Genomic DNA, 20,212 nt, shown 5'->3' with positions numbered 1-20,212 from the left:
TCAAAATCTGTTTAAATTGGAAGATCAAAGAGGCATTTGATGAGTCTTTTGAAAATGAGAAGTCATCACTAAAAGCTTGTGACATACCCACAAACAAAACTCTAGGTCTGATTAGAAAATTCAAGGCTCAAAGCTAGGGACATTAGAACCTAGAGAATAATGATGATCAAGGGTAGGATTCTTAAGTAGGGAGAATCTAATTCTAGTGTAGATCCTCCTTTCCCTGACAACAGAAAAGCTCCTCTTGGCTCATAATTCCCTAGCTTGGACCAAAGACTTTTGGTAGGAAAGATTAATAAGCCTAGCAAGAACATGTTTGATCTACAGGAAACTAAGCCCCAAGGACTTTACCCATATTCTCAAGAAGAGTAGTGGCTTGTTGGCTACCACTAACGAGGACAATTTTTCAATTCTACATGAATATTGGTGTATAATTCATCAATATGTTCTCTAATTTTCCCCAAAGGAGTGAGGTATCTCAAACTTAAGATAAAAAATAGCTCAAATCAGAAAGAAAAGTGTGGTTCCAAACATAACCAAATTTCCAGATTATCCCATTTGAGAGGGGGAGATTAGAGAGACAATTGGGAATCTCAAACAAGGAAATCTTCATCAAGTATGTTCATCTCTTATTTAAGAATGCAATGCTAAGATAGCCACTAACGGAGAACTCACACCCACAATTTGTATGAGAAGATATATCAGACAAGGATGCCATCTAGCCCCACTTCTATTGTCCATAGCTTTGGATGCTCTTGGATGGTTAGTTCATGATTGTATGCATAAAGGGAATATCGAACGTATTTAGATTCCTAGATGCACAAAAGATTTATGCCAACAATTTTTGTTTAGCACAAATGCATTGCTGGTAAATGAGTATGTTTCCCTACATGCTTTTTGCTCTTGCTTACACTTCTTTTTATGTGGCCAATGTTCACTGATCACTCACAGCAAAAGGAGATATTATTCTAGTAAAAGTGTGGCACCTTTGTAGACAAAGCTAATTGTCAACCAAGAGATAGACCTTGGTTGTGAACATGTATAGAAATCAGTATACAGATGGCATTCCATGCAAATGTTCTATATCCTCAAGAACATTTGTACTTATTCATTACATTGTGCTCCCGCTTGTGTACTTTCTTGCTTGTTGGAAACCTTCTCAAGCATGCATCAATAAAATTATTGCAGTATTAAGGAGATTTTTGTGGGGTGGAAGTGAGGAATTTAGAAATCAAGCAAAAGTCCCCTAGCACACATGCTATGAAAGCAAAGCTCAAGGAGGTATGGGTCATATGAACATTGAAAACATGGGCAACAAACTAGCAAGAAATTGGATCCTCAACACTGTGGATAATCATTGAGAAATTTCGGAGGTCATTTGGAGGGCCTTCTTAGAAAAATAGAATTTTGAATTTCTCTCTCTAGAAAATAGGTGTGGTAAAAGCAATTGTAAACTTGGAATAACCATTCAAAAAGTGCACTTACAACTGGATTCTTGCCACAACGTCATATTGGCCATGATGATTGAAAATAAATCGTTTTCAGTTGCAATTTAATGAACGTCCTAGAATTGGAGGGAGTTCCTATACGTGGAATGTATGACTAAAGGAAATAGGAAGTATCCTTTTAAACCTGCTCTCTCCTTACTCTCTCATTGTTTGTGCGTTGATCTCAAAGAAATCCTCCCTTTCTTGCACTGTTGCATACATGGCTTCTTCTTCCACCCCCACAAATGTCCTCCTTAAAAGACCCTTCTATCATCTACACATTGACCTGGATCCCCAATATACGACATTGTGTAAGCGAGGAAAAATTAACATCAAAGTGACACCGATCATGACAGAGAGACTTAGAGCAGAGGGAGCAAAACACTTAGATATTTGGACAAAAGACACTCTATCCATTGAATCCCATGACCAATGCTTTCCCTGCATTTTCAAATCCCACTAACTTATTGACCTTTGCAGGTAATGGAGAGAATGGATGGCTTGGCTACTGTAAAGCTCTAAACAACAAATCAGAAACTTATAAAGACTGGTGAAGCACCAAGAAAATGAGATTCAGAGACTTTCAAACTAGCACTATGAGGACCAAAAGACTGTAATGCATCGCACACAAGAATCACAGGTCTTGCGAACAAAGGTACGGTCATTACAAAACAAAGAGACAATGTTAGGCACTCGTGTGAGAAAGAAGAAACTATGGAATCTTGAAACGTTGAAGGTAGGCTATGGCGGCCTTAAGAAAAGAATCCAAGCATTGAGGTGAGCATTGTAAACTGTCTAATTAATTTAAACTAATCTAAGTTTTTGCTTATGTTAGTTATGCTTTCTTTGTAGAGAATCTATCTATCCAGACAAAGAAAACATAGACCCGAAGGCCAATGTAGGAAAGCAGTTAAAGCCATTGATAACTAGTGGTCTTGCAAAGGATATAATGCATGGCAAAAAGTTTAAGGTTTTGCAAAGGGATGTCGTTGACAGATTCATTTCAAAGACTGCAGTGCCTGCCAAGCAAATACAGGGTACATTGGACTCCCTTGGCGTTAGTAAAAGAGGTTATTCAGCTATTCAACAGTCTATCTCTTCCATGTTGGTGAAGAAGGGAATAAAGTCTAAGCTTTTACCAACAACTGCTACTGTTTGGAAGGAAAGACTCCAGCTCAATAATGAACAGACCGACTTCATTGAATTCCATTTCATATTCAAGATATTTATAGCTCACAAGGAACTACTGTCACTTATGATGAGTACAACAATATCTTCATGGACCTGACTTTGTTGCAAACTAGAATGGTAGAGTTCTACAATATCACATTTGAAGAGACAGGTGGAGTTCTACATTTTGTTTTGAAGCTAGATGGGTGTGAGATTCTTAAAGAGAAAAAGCTAGAGAGAGTTACAACCACATTAATGAATAGGGCTCTTTCCAAATGTCCCACCGATGACCATTCATACTTCAATGTTCAATCAGAAACAAACATATGGTGGCTTGGTGCATTTCAGATAATCCAGCTATTTCCAATTTTGCAGCTCTAGCAAGCCCTCTATTGTACCTAAATTTTAGATTTATTTTTCGTATCTCAAAAGGATTAATCTTGCAGGTAAAGAAAGAAGACCATGACATTTTATTTTGGGTGTTCCATCAAACTCCTATTCTAGGTATCATTGATAGGCAAATGAATCGAGGAGAGGTATTGGCTATAGATGGGAGATGAGACTTTCAAGTTAAATGGCATCTTGCAGGGGACCTCAAAACAGTGAAGTGTATGTATAATTGTGGAATGGGTGCCATGGCAAAGTCTCCATGCTTGTATTGTATGGAGCCTGCAAAGGTGATGGACCCAATGTGGTGGCGAAAGGCTCCTACTCGTCACAATCAAGACTCTAATTTCCAACCAGTTTTGGACATACCACTTGTTAATGTCCATATTTGTAAAATGCATGGTCTCTGCCAAATTGTAGAGAAGTTGGTATATCTGTACATTGGGTTTGCTTGGAAAATCAAAAAGTCAGCTGAACGACAAGTCGCTCTAGAGGCTTTGGAACTAGTTTTGTTAGATATTGGTTTACATGGGGGCAATGTGAAAATCCAGCGGGACTAAAAAAGGTCAACCAATGAGAAATATGTACCCTGTAAACCATCCATAGGTGGGGTCAAGGCAGGCCGTTTTCTATCTAAACCTCAAGGTATGAAAGATGTGAAGCTAACAAAGCGAGGGAGAGTATATCACTCTACCTACATTAGCAAAGTATATGCACTGGAAAAAACTTCATTTAGCAGTGAAAGACCAAGAGCCAACAACTCGCAATGCAAAGGGTGATGTGTGGTGTTCCATTGACACGTTATTTCAAATGTATGACAATGATGATTAGTCATAGGATAATCTCAGCAAGTTTAAACAGAACCTTCAGCTACTGAAAAAATCCTTCCAGAGAGCATGGACTGACACTCAAATCACTCATTACATGGTAAATTCAAAGCACCTCAGATAGTCTTAGTACTAAGTTTGTGTTTAAATTTCTAAATAAATTTCTTATTTTGCAGCACATTATTTTTAATCATTTTCAATACTTCATCCAAAAGTATGGGAATCCATGTACGAGGGGCTATAACTAATTTTTTATGCGTTAAGTGTGAACCCTAATTTTTTAAGGCCATTATGATATGTATCTACATCTAGCTCATTTTGAGAGTTCCAAAGTTGAGGAGCTAGTCCTATCAAGCTTGAGAGCTTTGAGAACACCAAGGAGCTCGATATTTTGAATTTTGAATAGAACCAATGTTTGTTCTCTCTAATCTCTTTAATGCATGTGATATAGGCAACTCTTGATGAGTAATTTCCTTGTGGTTTTTGTTCACATATCTCTAAGAGAATTGTCTTCCACTTTGGTTTGCTTCCTCTCTCCATATCAGATGAGAGTGGTATTTGCTTGATGAGAGCCGGCCTTGCCATTACAAGCTCTGCACATGCCACTGAAATGTTAGGGTGTTCAAAAATTTCTTCATAGGACATAAAATCCCCTTACTTGTATCTCTCCTTCTAGCATTGTGGATGCCCTTTTTAAAACATTAGTGAGCTTTTCTAGAGACATCAACACTTCTATTCCTTGCATAGTATGAAAAAAAAAAGAACTCAATAGAAAAACTCTTTTAGTTTTAGCATCTTGTTAGAAGGAAACCAATTGAACTTAAGCTAGAATTAGGCTTTCCAAAGTTTGCATGTTTGAAGAGTCGTAATTATCCATAGTGTTGAGGATCCATTTTCTTGCTAGTTTGTTGCCCATGTTTTCAATGTTCATATGACCCAGACCTCCTTGAGATTTGCTTTCGCAGCATGTGTGCTAGGGGACTTTTGCTTGATTTCTACATTCCTCACTTCCGCCCCACAAAAATCTCCTTGATAGTGCAAGAATTTTATTGATGCATGCTTGAGAAGGTTGTTAATAAGCAAGAAAGTACACAAGCGGGAGCAACAATGTAATGATAAAGTACAAATGTTCTTGAGGATATACAGAATTTGCATGGAATGCCATCTGTATAGTGATTTCCTATATGTGTTCACAACCAAGTACTATGTCTTGGTTAACAATTAGCTTTGTCTACAAAGGTGCCACACTTTTACTAGAATAATATCTGCTTTTGCTATGAGTGATCAATGAACATTAGCCACATAAAAAGAAGTTAAGCAAGACTAAAGAGCATGTAGGGAAACATACTCATTTTACCAGCAATGCATTTGTGCTAAATGAAAATTGGTGGCATAAATCTTTTGTGCATCTAGGAATCTAAATACGTTCGATATTCCCTTTATGCATACAATCATGAACCAACCATCCAAGAGCATCAAAAGCTATGGACAATAGAAGTGGAGTTAGAGGGCATCCTTGTCTGATATATCTTCTCATACAAATTGTGGGTGTGAGTTCTCCGTTAGTGGCCGCCTTAGCATTGCATTCCCAAATAAGAGATGAATATACTTGATGAACATTTTAGCGAGCCCCATTTGAGCAAGAGATTAAAATGTAACATCCCACTCAATCCTCTCATAAGCTTTATCGAAGTCATTAAAAAAAATTTAAAGTTTTGTCACGTTTCCTAAGCATGTTTTCATTCTTCCCAAATGGAGATATAGCATCTAAGATGTATCTTCCCTTGATAAAACCCTTCTGCTCCTTCAAGGTAAAGGCATTGTAGATGGAAGTTAGAGATGAAATGTTTCTCCAGCTTGTCAAATTCTCCTTCCCCCCCCTTTTTATAAATCAACTTAATGACTCCCTTTTTGTGAAACAACTCCCTTCCTCATAGCTTCTTTCTATACCTTCAAAATACAAGGCACCAAAAAGTCCCGATAAAGAACAAAAAATTCATTTGACAGACCATCCAAACTTGGAGATATTCCTTGTTTGAGCTTCCCAATTGTCTCTCTAATCTCCCCGTCTGAAATGGGATAATCCCGAAATTGGGTTATGTTTGGAACCACACTTTCTTTCTGATTTAAGCTATTTTTGATCTTGAGTTTGAGATACCCTTATTCCTTTGGGAAAAATTAGAAAACATATTAATGAATTATACACCAATATTCATGTAGAATCGACAAATTGTCTTCGTTAGTGGTAGCCAACAAGCCACTACTCTTCTTGAGAATATGGATAAAGTCCTTGGGGCTTATTTTCCTGTAGATCAAACATGTTCTTGCTAGGCTTATCAATCTTTCCTACCAAAAGTCTTTGGTCCAAGCCAGGGCACTATGAGCCAAGAGGAGCTTTTGTGTTGTCAGTGAAAGGAGGCTCTACACTAGAATTAGATTCTCCCTACTAAATAATCCTACACTTGATCATCATTATTCTCTAGGCTCTAATGTCCCTAGCTTTGAGCCATGAATTTTCTAATCGGACGTAGAGTTTTGTTTGGGGCTATGTCCCAAGTTTTAGGGAGGACTTCTCATTTCCAAAAGACTCATCAAATGCCTTTTGATCTTCCAATTTAAACAGATTTTGATCTACATGTGGCCACCTTGATTTGTAGTTTCCTTTGTGAAGTTCAAACAACACCGGTGTATAATCGGAGAGTAGAAGTGAAGTATCAAACTCACAATTAATCTGTCAAAGTCATGCACCAAGTCAGTCAAGAGATAGACCATGACCATCCTTGCTTCTCTATAGTAGTTTCCATATTGCTTATTTACCCAAGTACATCCTGTAGCCTCCTGAAACATCAACAAGTTAAGAACTTCAAGAAGATGGTCCCACTCCTCCCTTTTTTGATTTGATATTTCTTTGCTCAAGTGTTTCCAGCTTTCACTAACTATTGCCACCATGTTAAAATCCCACATTAAAATAACAACGTTACTGAAAAGACATAAGTCTCTCAACCATAGTTGCATTCTGCTGGTGGCATTATTAGGTGCATTGACACTCACAATTGTAGAGTTGAGAGTTTTTGCTAGTGTAAAGCGAGCCTAACACCTCTTGTATGATGTTGAAAATTAATAGCTAAACTCACATGCTTGTTATCTAGCCCAATAGTTGTGCCCCCTTTACATAGTAAATGCGTTGTATAGTACCAAGTATATGTTCTGTGCTCGCAAGTGCACACTAAAGATTGGTATGACAAACCTACGGAACAACCGTGAGAATTTAAAGTGTCAAAGTAAAGAGAGATGAAGGGCTCCAGAGGACATTAAGGGTCCATGGGGAGCACCCAATTTTGTACCCTTTTTGCATGCAAGCCACTATGTGGTTGTAATTGATTCCTATTCATTAACGACTCTCCATGTAATTTTGGATATGTCAAGCCTCACTTTGGTGTAGATAGCTTTAGGGGTTGATCGGGAAGCTTGATAATTTTTCTTGTAATTATGTGATGCCCACAAAACTCAAAACTAGGTGCGGGGGGACTATAATTAATTGGTTTTTATGTGTTAAGTGTGAACCCTAGTTTTTTAAGGCCATTATGATATGTATCTACACCTAGCTCATTTTGAGAGTTCGAAAATTGATGAGCTAGTCCTATCAATCTTGAGAGCTTTGAGAACACCAAGGAGCTCGATATTTCGAATTTTGAATAGAACCGATGTTTGTTCTCTCTCTTAGTTAGTGCATCTGTATTTGAAGTTACTATGACCAAGTTTTCTTGCTTATTTGAATGCTTACTCCTTGTGTTGTGCTATTTGGTTCCTCTAGGCTATGCATAAAATAAGGGATAGAGTGGGTAGCATGCTTTTCTAATCACTTGTCCACACATTTGCTCCTTGATGCATGCATGGAATAGCTACATTATGTCATGTTGCATTGGATGAGAGTCTATGGAGAATTTGAATATGTGTGCATTGCACAAGTGGAAAGGTAAGCATTGTGTTCCAAGTGAGTAGGTTAAGAAGTAGGCATGGTTGAGCTTTCAATGTATCTATCTTGCATCTCTCAAGAACACAAATGTAGTGGTGTGTTTGGATAGTTTATGTGCTCTAGGTTAGTGTTGATTTCCTTGTTTGTTAGGTTTACATATTTAGTTGGTTGGTGTGATGTTATACTACTATGGCTACACAACCTTCTTTTGACACCATTTTTGGAGAATGAGTAAAGAACAAAGCCTAGACAATGCATTGATGTTTGCATCGTTTGTGACTTGGGTTTAATATTAATTCTTTAAATTATATTAGATTATGCATTAGAATCAATCTTTTTGTTTACTTGGGGGAGACTCAAACACCCTCAGACACCCTTATGGTTTAGGCTTTTTCCCATTGATTAGGTATGAGATAAGTTGAATTAGGAGTAGAGTAAGAAATATGATAAGAATAGGTTAGTTAGAAGCATAGGAAAGTGTGCATAAAAACTATTATTTCACCTTTTTGCACTTACTTTTTTTTAGAAGAATTGTACCAAAAATAACTTTTCCTTGTCTTTTACACTCCCAATTCCTAAAATGGTGGTTAAATTTCTACAAGTCAACAATAGGGCTTTCCCTAGAGAGGAAACTTTCATTAATTGCTAGTGGAATGTGGTCTAAGCTCATCGAAATGTTTGATTGAGTTTCTATGAAGCGAGCAGTCACCCTTCTTGGAAAATTATTCTCCATAAAGCTTGAAACCAAAAGTTCGATGTAGTCTTTCCTAATGAAGGCAACAGTGATCCATGATCAACTCTTGGCTATGAAAAGTGCATCGACTAGTACTCAATTAGCTGCTTTGATACTTATTACAAAATTTTGTATGAAATGATGTTAAGGACACTACGCTTGCAAATCACAAAGAAAAATCTAGAATTTGATGATCTCAACTCTTTTCTCATCAAGGAGGAAGTTATGTTAATCATTGAAGCAAATTTTTTATTTTTGGCAAAGATGGTGAAGCACTTGCTGCTTTGGATACTACAAAGAAGTCCAAGGGCCATTGTTATAACTATGGAAAGCGTGGGCATTTGTCTCGGGATTCAAATCCAAAGGCAAAGGGAAAAGCTCAACAAAGGACAAAGGCAAAGGCAAGTGTGATGAGGGCAACAATGGCATCAATTCTACGAAGGACTCGACGGAGTCTGCTGGTGTGATATTGACCACATTGGCAAGGGTTGTAGCCTTCTAGGCAAGAGGTCGTTGCCACAACTTGCTTTAGCCGCCAAAGAGAGGCTTGTGAGTGGCAAAGAGGGGCAAAAGGATCTCCTAATACTTGATTTGGACCTATGTGTCGGAGTTCAAGTTATCGTGTTTGAACCCGTGAGTTGGAGTTCAAGGCACATGCATCTGGCAAGAAGCCAATGTGACATATACAAAATACTATGGATGTGCGTGAATTCATTATTGTTGGCCAGATTATGGATAGGATGTATTCCAAAATATCATTGTCTTGGAAAGTTTGGACATGATGTGTTCAAAATTCACAAATATGGATTCTTGGACATAGAGTGGTCTAAAGTTCTTTTTTTATGAGGAAATCGGTGCTCAAGTTGGCATTCCTCTAAGGTGAGAGGTTGGTGGTCACAAATCCATAGTAGTTAGTTGCCGCTATGGTGTCCACGATGGCTTCTTCATCGACTCGGTCTTCCTACATATGTGCAATATGAGTTGTAGAGAGGGTGTCAATGTTAAAGCATCTCAAGTGAATATCCCAATTTGTTCCTAGTTAATTAATTGTCTACGTGACATGATTTTGGGATTTTGGATAGGGAGATTTTTTGAGGGGGGTACTTAAGGTCACTAGGTTAGTACTTAAGTGCACACTGAGCCCCCGTTGTAAATTATTAATTTATTGATTGGTTCAACATCTCTCTCTCTCTCTCTCTCTCTCTCTCTCTCTCTCTCTCTCTCTCTCTCTCTCTCTCTCTCTCTCTCTCGGCTCAAAGTGAAATTTTGGGATTTACAATGGTCTAGTGAGGCCTTAGGATCCTCCTAAAGCTTCATTTAGATACCAATAGCCCAAAATAATATGAACTAATGTTGGAGTCAAAACTCAAAATTAGCCAACGATATAATTTGTTGGGCCTTCAAGGTGCCCAACCTTGCAAAATGGTGCCAAAAACATCTATTACTCGCACAAAAATATTTGAACTCAAATTATTTTGTGCTCTTAGGGATTTTGGCAATTTTTTCGAGTGTTGGCTTGAAAGGTATGTTTGTTATGGTCTTGATGTGATATAGGGGTTTGAATTTTTTGGGGCTTTTTTGACGTGGCCAAGGAAAGGGAAAATATGAAAGAGCAATTGGCGGCAGCTTTGGAGGCCAAAGAAATTTTTGAGGAAGATAATGTTTAATTGAAAACACTATAAGTTTCCTCACAACAAGTGTTGCTGAAAGCCATGGCAATAAGGAGCCAAAGGGACACAATGCTACCAAAGCCTACTTTACCGATGGTCCCTCCAAGTTAGATGTTGGCTTTACAACAGTTGGTGGATGCCACCACTCAAGACCTCAACAATTAGCAACAAGAATCTCCGAGAATTAGCCAAGAAAACAAAGATCTCAAGGCCAAGATCAAGGCATTGGAAGAATCTCTAGCTGCTAAAAACCAAGAAGAGGCCACACACCATTAAAACGCCATTGAAGAAGCACTCTGCAAGCAAAATCTATGGCCAAAGTCATTATGGCCGAGCTAGAGCTGAAAAGACTAGTAGATGAATGTGATCACCACATCAAAGAGGTCAAAGAACTTCAAAAGAAGATTGAGTCTTATAGACTAGCTCAGGCTGCCTAATTTCCACTTAAGGCTTTTCACTAACACATATAGACCCGTTAACATTCAACCAAGGGCTAGTGGACCCAGTGTTGGAATTAGGGTTGCAGAGAAACACACACAGCTTGGAGAAGACAAAGGAAGCTCAAGCCACACAATAGAGAGTGTATTACTTAGTGTGCAATCGAAAGATAGATAGCCCTAGAGTGATGGGCGTATATACAATGCACGGGGGAAAAAACTCTTAAAGAGGGAAAAAATGCCCCGATAGTCCTAGTGTGTTCACACACATCACTACCACATGTATATGGTAACAAATCCCCCCTGGAGTGATGCGGTGAACGAGAGCTGGCACATGAGTAAAGGGAAGTGCCATGCCCTGAGGACAGGATCAGTCCACAAAGGGGAGTAAGCCCAAAGCTTTACGGAAAGCTTCAAGCTTCTCGCGAGACAATGCCTTTGTGAAAAGATCTGCAAGGTTGTCCTGCGTTGGCACACAAGCCAAGCTGATCTCTCCTACTGAGAGCCTCTCCCTGACATAGTGGTAATGCACCTCAATGTGCTTTGTGTGAGCATGAAAAACTGAGTTCCTCGCAACTGCCAATGCGCTCTGACTGTCAGTGTAGATAGTGTTGGCAGTGTCCTGTCGAACACCCACATCAGCCCCCATAAGGCGTCTGAGCCATACACACTCAACCATAGCTGTGAAGACTGCCCTGTAGTCAGCCTCACAACTCGAAGTGGCCACAGTAGGTTGCTTCTTGCTCAACCATGATATACATGAACTGCCAAGCATGAAACAAAAACCACTTGTGGACACTCGCGTGCCAAAACAACCAACCCAATCTGAGTCCGAAAAAGCATGTAAGTCTGGCGGCAATGATCCCCCCTTGGGATAAAAGAAGCAAGGTGTAAAGTGCCACTAAGGTAGCAAAAAATCCTCTTGACAGCCTGCCAATGCTTAGACCCTGGGCTATGCATGAATCTGTTGACCGGTGAGACTGCAAACTGAATATCCGGCCTCATGTTGCATACATAAATGAGGCAGCCAATAGCAGTTTGGTAAAGAGTGACATCAGCAGGATCGCCAGCATCATGTAGACTCAACTTCAAACCTGTTTCCATGGGAGTGGCAATAGGTTTGCAATCCTCAAGTCCAAACTTACATAGCAATGTCTCTATGTAACTTTTCTGACACAAGGCAATACCACCATCACACTACTTAAACAGTATACCCAAGTAATGATGCAATAGCCCCAAATCTTTCATCTTGAAAGTAGCATTCAAATCAGCCTTCAATTCAGCAATATGTCTCTCATTTGGTCCAGTGATCAGCAAATCATCAACATAAAGAACCACAATGAGAAGTACATCACCCTCACGCTTTACATACAATGTGCTTTCTGTTGGACTGTTACGAAAGCCTCGTTTAACCAAATGAGTGTCAGCTTTCTCATACCAAGCACGAGGAGATTGCTTCAACCCATACAAAGCCTTCTTACATCTGCACACTTTTTCCTCTTGTCCTTTTATAACAAAACCGCGAGGCTCCGTTACATAAATTTCCTCAAATATATCACCATTCAAGAAAGCAGTAACAATGTCTAATTGATGTACATCCCAACCAAAATGAGCTGCCAATGCACATAGAAAACGTACAGTAGTCATACGACAAGTGGGAGCAAAAGTCTCTTCATAATCTATGCCTTTTTGCTGTGCATAACCCTTTGCAAGAAGTCGAGCCTTATGGCGATCGATCTCACCATCCGGCTTGCATTTCAACTTGTAAACCCACTTTGTACCAATGGCCTTTTTGCCAGGAGGCAAATCACATAAAGTGCATGTGTCATTTTCTATAAGTGCATCATATTCTGATTGCATGGCAGCCATCCAATTTTTTTAATTTTGTGCTTCATCAAAAGATAGAGGCTCCTCAACATCATGTAAGCTAGACACAGCCAAAGCATAACAATCTGATGCACAAGATGCATGGCGAGAGCCTGAACGAATACGACTAGACAAAGGTGCATCCAATTTACTATCACGCAAAGTGTGCACCAGCCATTTTAGCATACCTCTAGCCTTCTCATTTTCAGCCCTTTCCTCATCAAGTACATCATGTACATCTGCATCAGTAATAGGCTGATCTGTAACATTTTCAAAAACCCCCATAGGTTGTACATTTGCCTCATTGGAACTTACATTCATATTTCCACCACTAAAAAGAGGCAACAAAGTGTCATAAATGTCCTGTGAGCTTACATTATTGTCTCTAGTACATGACAACAAGGGCTGAACAGAATCTTCCACAAACACTACATCCCGAGAAACCAGAATACGTTTTGTTTGCAGATGATACATCGTTCCATTTCCGTCAGTGACCTGTTTTTCCTCTCAGCAACACCATTTTGTTGAGGTGTATAAGGCACTGTACATTGGTGTTTTATCCCACGACTAGCCAGAAATGCATTAAATTCATGAGACATATGCTCCCCCCCTCGATCGGAACGGAGGGTGCCCATAGTACATTTCGAGACATTTTCAGCCATAGCCAGAAATTGTTTGAAGCACATAAAAACTTCGGACTTCGCTTTAAGCAAAAATACCCATGCATGCCTGGAGTAATCATCAATGAAAGTCACGAAGTACATGTAATTGCCCAAGGACGGAGTTTGCATGGGCCCACAAACATCACTATGCACAAGCTGCAACCTGCATGTGGCTCGAATTGAACCATCCTTTCGAAATTTAGAACGTTGCATCTTACCCAAAATACAGCCTTCACAAACATGTTTGACAGGTGCTTCAAGAGGTGGCAAAGAAGCAACCATATCAGATTTCTGCAAACTCAGCACACTGGCAAAATTCAGATGACCAAAACGTGCATGCCAAAGTTTTGCATCTGAAATAGCCCTTAAATCTGCAACAGCATTTGCAAAATTTTGTCCACACTTGTCATACAAGGTGAGCTTATACAGCCCACGACACAAAAGGCCAGATGCAACAATTTCATCACCAAAACTGAGATCATGAACTGTACATCTGTCATCCACAGATTTGACTACAAGCCCAAGTCTAGCAAGTGCGGATACAGACAAGAGATTCTTCTTGATCCCAGGTACATAAAGTGCATCAACAAGTGTGAAGGAACTGCCATTTGCAGTAGTAAGCACAATCTTTCCAATTCCCTGAACCGGATAAGAGGCATTGTTGGCACAAGTGACAGAATTCCCATGAGGGATAGACTCGAGAGAGGTAAACAATTCACGATGTGAGGTAATGTGCTTTGTAGCACCACTGTCAAAATACCACACATGTGAATCTGCAGCAACTGACAAGCATGCATCATGGACACCAAGATTGTAAGTGCACTATGTGCTAAAAGCCCATTCTACATCAACATCAACAACACAGTCTCCTTTCACAGAAGACTTAACAATGGCTGCATTTGTAGTGGAACGAGCATTTGCAGTGGAACCACCCTCTTTCCTCTTAGCCTCTTTGGCCTTCAACTTAGGACACGACTTGATCAAGTGATCATTGGCTTTACAATAATGGCAACGCATCTTCTTTTTGCCCTTATCACCAGAATTTCCAGACAAATTGCTGCCAGCAGAAGCATTAGGAACAGAATTTTTGCCACTCATAGCAGAACCATAAGAAGTGGCTGCATTGCTGTTACCACCCTTTCTTTGAGAAGGAATAAAAGCCTGTTCACGCTATCTAGTCCTGTTTTTTTTTGGAAAGTGACTCTTGCAACAGCAATGTGCATAATACATCAAACTTGACAACTTCTGGATTTCCTTGGGTCATAAGTCTCCAAGTACTAGCAAAAGTCTGGTAGGAATCTGGTAAGGCATCAAGAACAGTCTGCACAAGGGAACTGTCTGAAATGACTTCACCTGCAGAAATAAGTTGCTCATTGATATCCTTGACACTAGCAAGGAAAGTGTCCATGTCATCTTCCTCATGCATAATCTTTGACTCCAGCTCTTTACGCAGCAAAGCAATTTTAGCCTCATTGCGGCTTGCATAAAGACCTGCTAAAATATCCCAAGCCTGTTTTGCAAATTTTGCTGAACGGATGTGAGGAACAATGGTGCACTTCACTGACAACGCAATCAATGCATGAGCCTGCGCATCCTTAACATCCCAACGAGCTTGTTCTGCCGTAGGCAAAACAACTCTAACAGTTGCAATCCTTGCAGTAAGACCTGCAACATCCTCAACATCGCCTACATCCTCAGAACCAGGACGTACATCAATGCCCTACACAATGTTCCAGACACCCTTTGACACAAGAACATGTTGCATCATATAAGCCCACATAGGGTAGTTGTCCCCATCCAACCTGTCCTGAGCAGCAAACATCTTGAACACATCTGTGTTGTTGTTGTCAGCCATGGTAAATGATGCACCTGATGTGAAAACTGCCCGAAAATAGGAGAAACGGAGCGGGAACAACCTGTGCTATATAGCACAAACCGTCGAAGACTATAAGGCACCTGTTATGCAGAAAACAGCACTGACAAAAATTCTGCACAAAATGACGAAATAGCCTGTGCAGTACTGCCTGTAGTGGAAATGGAGGCCGAAATGAGCCCAAATCAAAATTCTAAGCAAACCGAGCTCTACAAGCCTTCCCAAAATATTTGTCGACCTGCAAACGCTTGCCTAGCACTAAGGCTTTTCACTTTGCCTCTACCACTTAAGGCTTTTCACTAACACATAAAGACCCGTTAACATTCAACCAAGGGCTAGTGGACCCAGTGTTGGAATTAGGGTTGCAGAGAAACACACACAGCTTGGAGAAGACAAAGGAAGCTCAAGGTACACAATAGAGAGTGTATTACTTAGTGTGCAATGGAAAGATAGATAGCCCTAGAGTGATGGGCGTATATACAATGCTCGGGGGAAAAAACCTCCTAAAGAGGGGAAAAATGCCCCGACGGTCCTCGTGTGTTCACACACATCACTACCACATGTATATGGTAACACCCAAAGGAGAACAAGCAGTCCTAGAAATATGTAAAAATAACTTTGGAATCCCGTTTAGCATCCCTTTTAGTAGCCAATAGCGCCAAGTGGTAGAGGCACAAAAGCTAGTGGACACTATGAAAGATCTTCACTAACCAGCTAGAGAATGATGTACTTTACTTGTCGATGGACATCCTTCACATGAAGATTAGGAGGGAGACTGGAAAATGGAGCATGCCACTCCCACCAAGAGTGGTTATGAGCGACCGAAGATGATTTGACTAAATGGTATTCTAAAGATTTCTAGGATAGTTAGCCCGTGTGGGTAGTGGAGTGGTTCTCCTAGTTTTTTAAATATTGATAGATCTATTGCAACTCTACTCAAGAATAGTTGGTAGACTCCACATATGACCCAACTCCTTACCACTATACATGGGAAGATTTAAGAGTGCTAAAATGAAAATTCCCCTTGGCAGAGAACTTCCCCCGATTTCCATCTCTACCACCTAGCAAAGTCCTTACTAAAGAAAGCTTTCTGGATGCCACTAGGCCATGATGAGTATGTACAATGCAATACCCGAGTTTATAGTAGTGCAAATCATGATGAAGTTTATATGGGTAATGACACAACTTATTGAAGAAAGCCAAGAGCTAATGCTCATGCATTCCATGATGTACAGACTGCTGGCAATTGTAGACCAAGGCATGGCCTTTGAGCCCAATAACTGATTTATGGAAGAAATAAGTGCGCATGGATTCTTCCTACGGGTTGAGTTCCTGCCGAGTCACTATCTTTTTGGCATGGAAGAGAGGGTAGAAACTGGCTTCTCACAATATTTTGGAAATCACATTTCATTTAGCAGAGATGTCAAGCTAAGCTTTGTTTGGAGTCTTTGAAGTAGGCTTTAGAAAAAAGACCCCTCTATCAAAAATGGATCAAGGTTGATGAATGTAGGAAAAGATATGATACGATCAACTAGGCTCTAGCCTCACTTGAGCTCAAGGTGGTAGAGAATAATCGATTTTGTGTGTAGTAGCTTGGCACGTTGGGTTCTCGTTGCATCCGTCATAGCACTTGAAATACTACGGCTTTTGAGTTAACATGGTGATAGGTTGCACTAGAGGTGATAGGCTTTAGTGATAATTGTCAACCACTTATGTAGCTCCCTCTAGGTTGCAATTATCTACATGCAGTAAAGCATCTCAATAGCTTTCATTCAAAGTAGATTGATGCTTATTAAATAGGTGTATATACAAGGTTTGGTCCTTGAGCCCTTCCAAGAAGCAAGAGATAAGTCATTCTTCGAAAGGATTTTTTGAAGTAGGACATCTTGAGTTGTACATCTACAATCAATCTATTACATCCCACATAGTCTCCTTTGATTCCTATTTAAAACTCAATATCTGAGTTAAGATGTTGTGATTGATAACCTTACTATTTTCTTCTATAGCTGCTTAAACCATAACCTCAAAATCATACAAAATAGGCACTTGTAGAGTCCTAGAAATAGGCTAAAGATTTCCTTCCAAGGTAAGGCCAAATCCTTGGACCATGATGTGAATATCCATGACCTTTTTAGCATAGATCACGTGCCGAATTGTGCCACATGATCATAAGGTTCAATGCTTTAGTTAGAACGCTTGCATATATTTTTTTAGGTGAGAAGGTTTAACCTCCTTGGAATCACCTCCTCGAAATTGCATCCTGGCAAAGCCACCTCAAAATTATCCTTGAGCACATTTGACTTGTGGACCCTTTTGCCGGTAGTGGCACGATAATCCATAGGATCCAATGATGGAACCGATGGGTAGGAGAAAATGAAACATGGGCTTGGTTTTCCTTCTTCCCCTCTGGTCCCCACCCAAGCCCCCTCTCCCCCCCCCCCCAACCCCGAGATCCCATGGACCTGGTGGATATTGAGGAGTTTGTGCACTATATTGAGGAATGTTAGTGGGAGCTAGCTTTGTAAATGTATATCCATTTGCCCCTTTTCCCCTAACATCCTTTGGAAAGACTGGTATACTGCTCCAAGTGCGGTCTCTAAGATTGTGTGGGCTGAACTTGAAGTACTTATCCCCTTATTCATTGTAAAATTGGGGTACTAAAGTCCCATTGGAAAAAAGCTTGCACTTGGGTGGGTAGTTACGCTTTTCATTATGCATTTTGTATGCCCATCCCAAAATGGGTTGTCTACACACACCCTTCGCACTTGCAATTCTCTAATCAAGGTAGGTTGAAGAGATGGTCCCCATAGGTGGTGGTTCGCTTTGAGTTGGGGTATCCTTGTGGGAAATTTCAACCCAAGAATCCATGGCTTCGTAGAAGCAAGTTTGGAGAGAGATGGTGCCTTTCCCATTCTCAATTAGATGACCTCATTCGTCTCCTACAACCACTAAAGGTGGAGGAAAAAACGAATGGTCACCTCCCCCCAACCTCACCGCCTTGACTTTGTGTGGTTGTGTGGCTATCCTCAGCAAAACTTGGCATGAGATTACAAGATTCGCTCATAGTAGATATTTCTAGTCTCTTCAAGAGTTTTCGTCAACTACTATGAGTAGAGACTTTAGATGTTACTTCGGATCCGGAAGCCATCACACCTCAACCACATGAAGTGCTTAGGGTCTCTTCTTCTTTTGGTTTCTATCGCAAGCGATCAAAAAAGGAAATTCTTTATAATTTTTTAAATGATTTTCTATATTTTTTGGGTGGTTTTGATTTTTAAGAGTACAATTGAGAAAATATTTCCTTTGGTGCTTGGACATGCAAGTTAGATGTCCTAGGAAAAAGGTTAACTGTTCTTGCTAACTTTGAGGTTGTTTTGGATAGGTAAACAAAGGCTCGGATAATTTTGGATCCCCTTGGGCTCATAGCAAGTTTTTATTAAAAAGATGGTCTTGGACCTTGAGAGGAAATCCCTAAGTGGTGATAGAATTTTTTTTATCTATTATAATCCCACATTTTGATTAAATTCATCACACTAGCTTTCGATGCAAGAAAGAGGTCCACCGTGATCTACTTTTGGTGTTCTTCAAAATTCTAGTGCTCATCATTGGCATTGCACATCTTCTTGAGGATAGACTTCACTTGTTTCCTTTCCTTCCATCTTTTAGCCTCTATTTTCTAGTTTCTACAATGGCAATTTCCTTTTAGGCCCAAAGAAGAACAATAGAATCACTATATTTTTGGACCACCAAACATAGTATCTTGCTTTGCCAATCATAATCATTTTTCAATAAGCTTAGCCACAATCGCTAACTCTGGCTTGACCACATGCTTGGGGAAAGTGAAAGTAAGGGATAATTTCTTATCCTCCTTCGATTGTTGTGTTCAAGCATAATGGGACCCAATGGTTCTACTCTCGGCCAAGCATATGGTAATTAATAACTAATAATGCGGCATGTGCCAATGATGGGTGGTTTGATCTTTCCTATTGACACATCTATAGCCCTTTTCTTGAATAGAGGAGTTGGTAGCAAATGCCCTTCTCTTGCGGGGCCGTTTCCTAAGCACTTTGGAAATCTTCCTTGTTATTTCTTGGACTCTAAAGTCTGTATTTACTAGAAACTCTAGGTTCTCTTCCACAGTTGGCGTACGTGCACACTTTTTTGTTCTTATCTCCATTTCCAATTCTTCTGTGTCTTCAGTTTGCACTTGAGGTTTCTATTGATCGTTTTAGCTCCTCTAGCATAGGCCTTCAAGTTAAGGATTCTAGCATTGAACCCTCTTTTGGAGTAGTATGTGGGGTCAATAATTGTTGATCTTGAGAGGGTGGTGCCACATTAGTAGCCGTTTGTGTATGTATTTGTCCTTTACTTCAGTTCTTTGAATACCCTACCCCCCAAAGGTCTTTATATTTTTCCACTAGTAGCGACTCCTAAATCCCTGCTTGTAGGAGAACTTCTTCAACAAGAAGGAGCTCACTTTGGAAGGGCTTTCTTCTACCACACTGGATCTAGATCCCCTACAATGTCTTGCCCTTGTTTTTCTTGACTCCAAATTTGCATCTTTATAGTCTTATCCAAACGTTTTTTCATTTCCTTACTATCCTTTTTTGTCTATAGATAGGCCTCTTTGTTGGGGTCATGTGTTAGGATAGATCTTCCCTCGTCGTTTTGAGTGGTCAGAGCTAGTGCTTTTTTACTGAAATCTTCAACTTGATTGGTGTGGGGTAACTCCTTGACCAACTCTTATGTGGCCTCTTTTTGAGCTGCCTTTTCCATTTCAATCGATTATTTGTGATCAACATTTTCTTGAGGGCTTGGCAATGACATCGAATGTTGCCTTTTTCTTGCTGATTGAATTCATCAGGAGAATCATCATCCCCCTTATAGTCTAATATTAGGGAGGTCAATTCTTTTGGTATGGTATGGAATGGAACCTCTTTTTTGAGCTTGATAAATTGTCCTCCTTGTCTTCATGCAATGGAGATAGTACGTTAGCAGTATCCACAAATTGGGCCCCTTTTCTTGATGATTTACACAAGAGTATTGTTCGTTGTGTCTAGAGGTATTCCTTTCTTGCTTGCTTGAGGCTCTTTTTTGGTTTCTCCTTTTTTTATTAAAGTGCTC

This window comes from Adiantum capillus-veneris, chromosome 4 (assembly GCF_014529385.1).
Source record: "Adiantum capillus-veneris isolate H3 chromosome 4, ASM1452938v2, whole genome shotgun sequence".
Taxonomy (NCBI): Eukaryota; Viridiplantae; Streptophyta; class Polypodiopsida; order Polypodiales; family Pteridaceae; genus Adiantum; species Adiantum capillus-veneris.
This window is presented reverse-complemented; position numbering follows the sequence as displayed.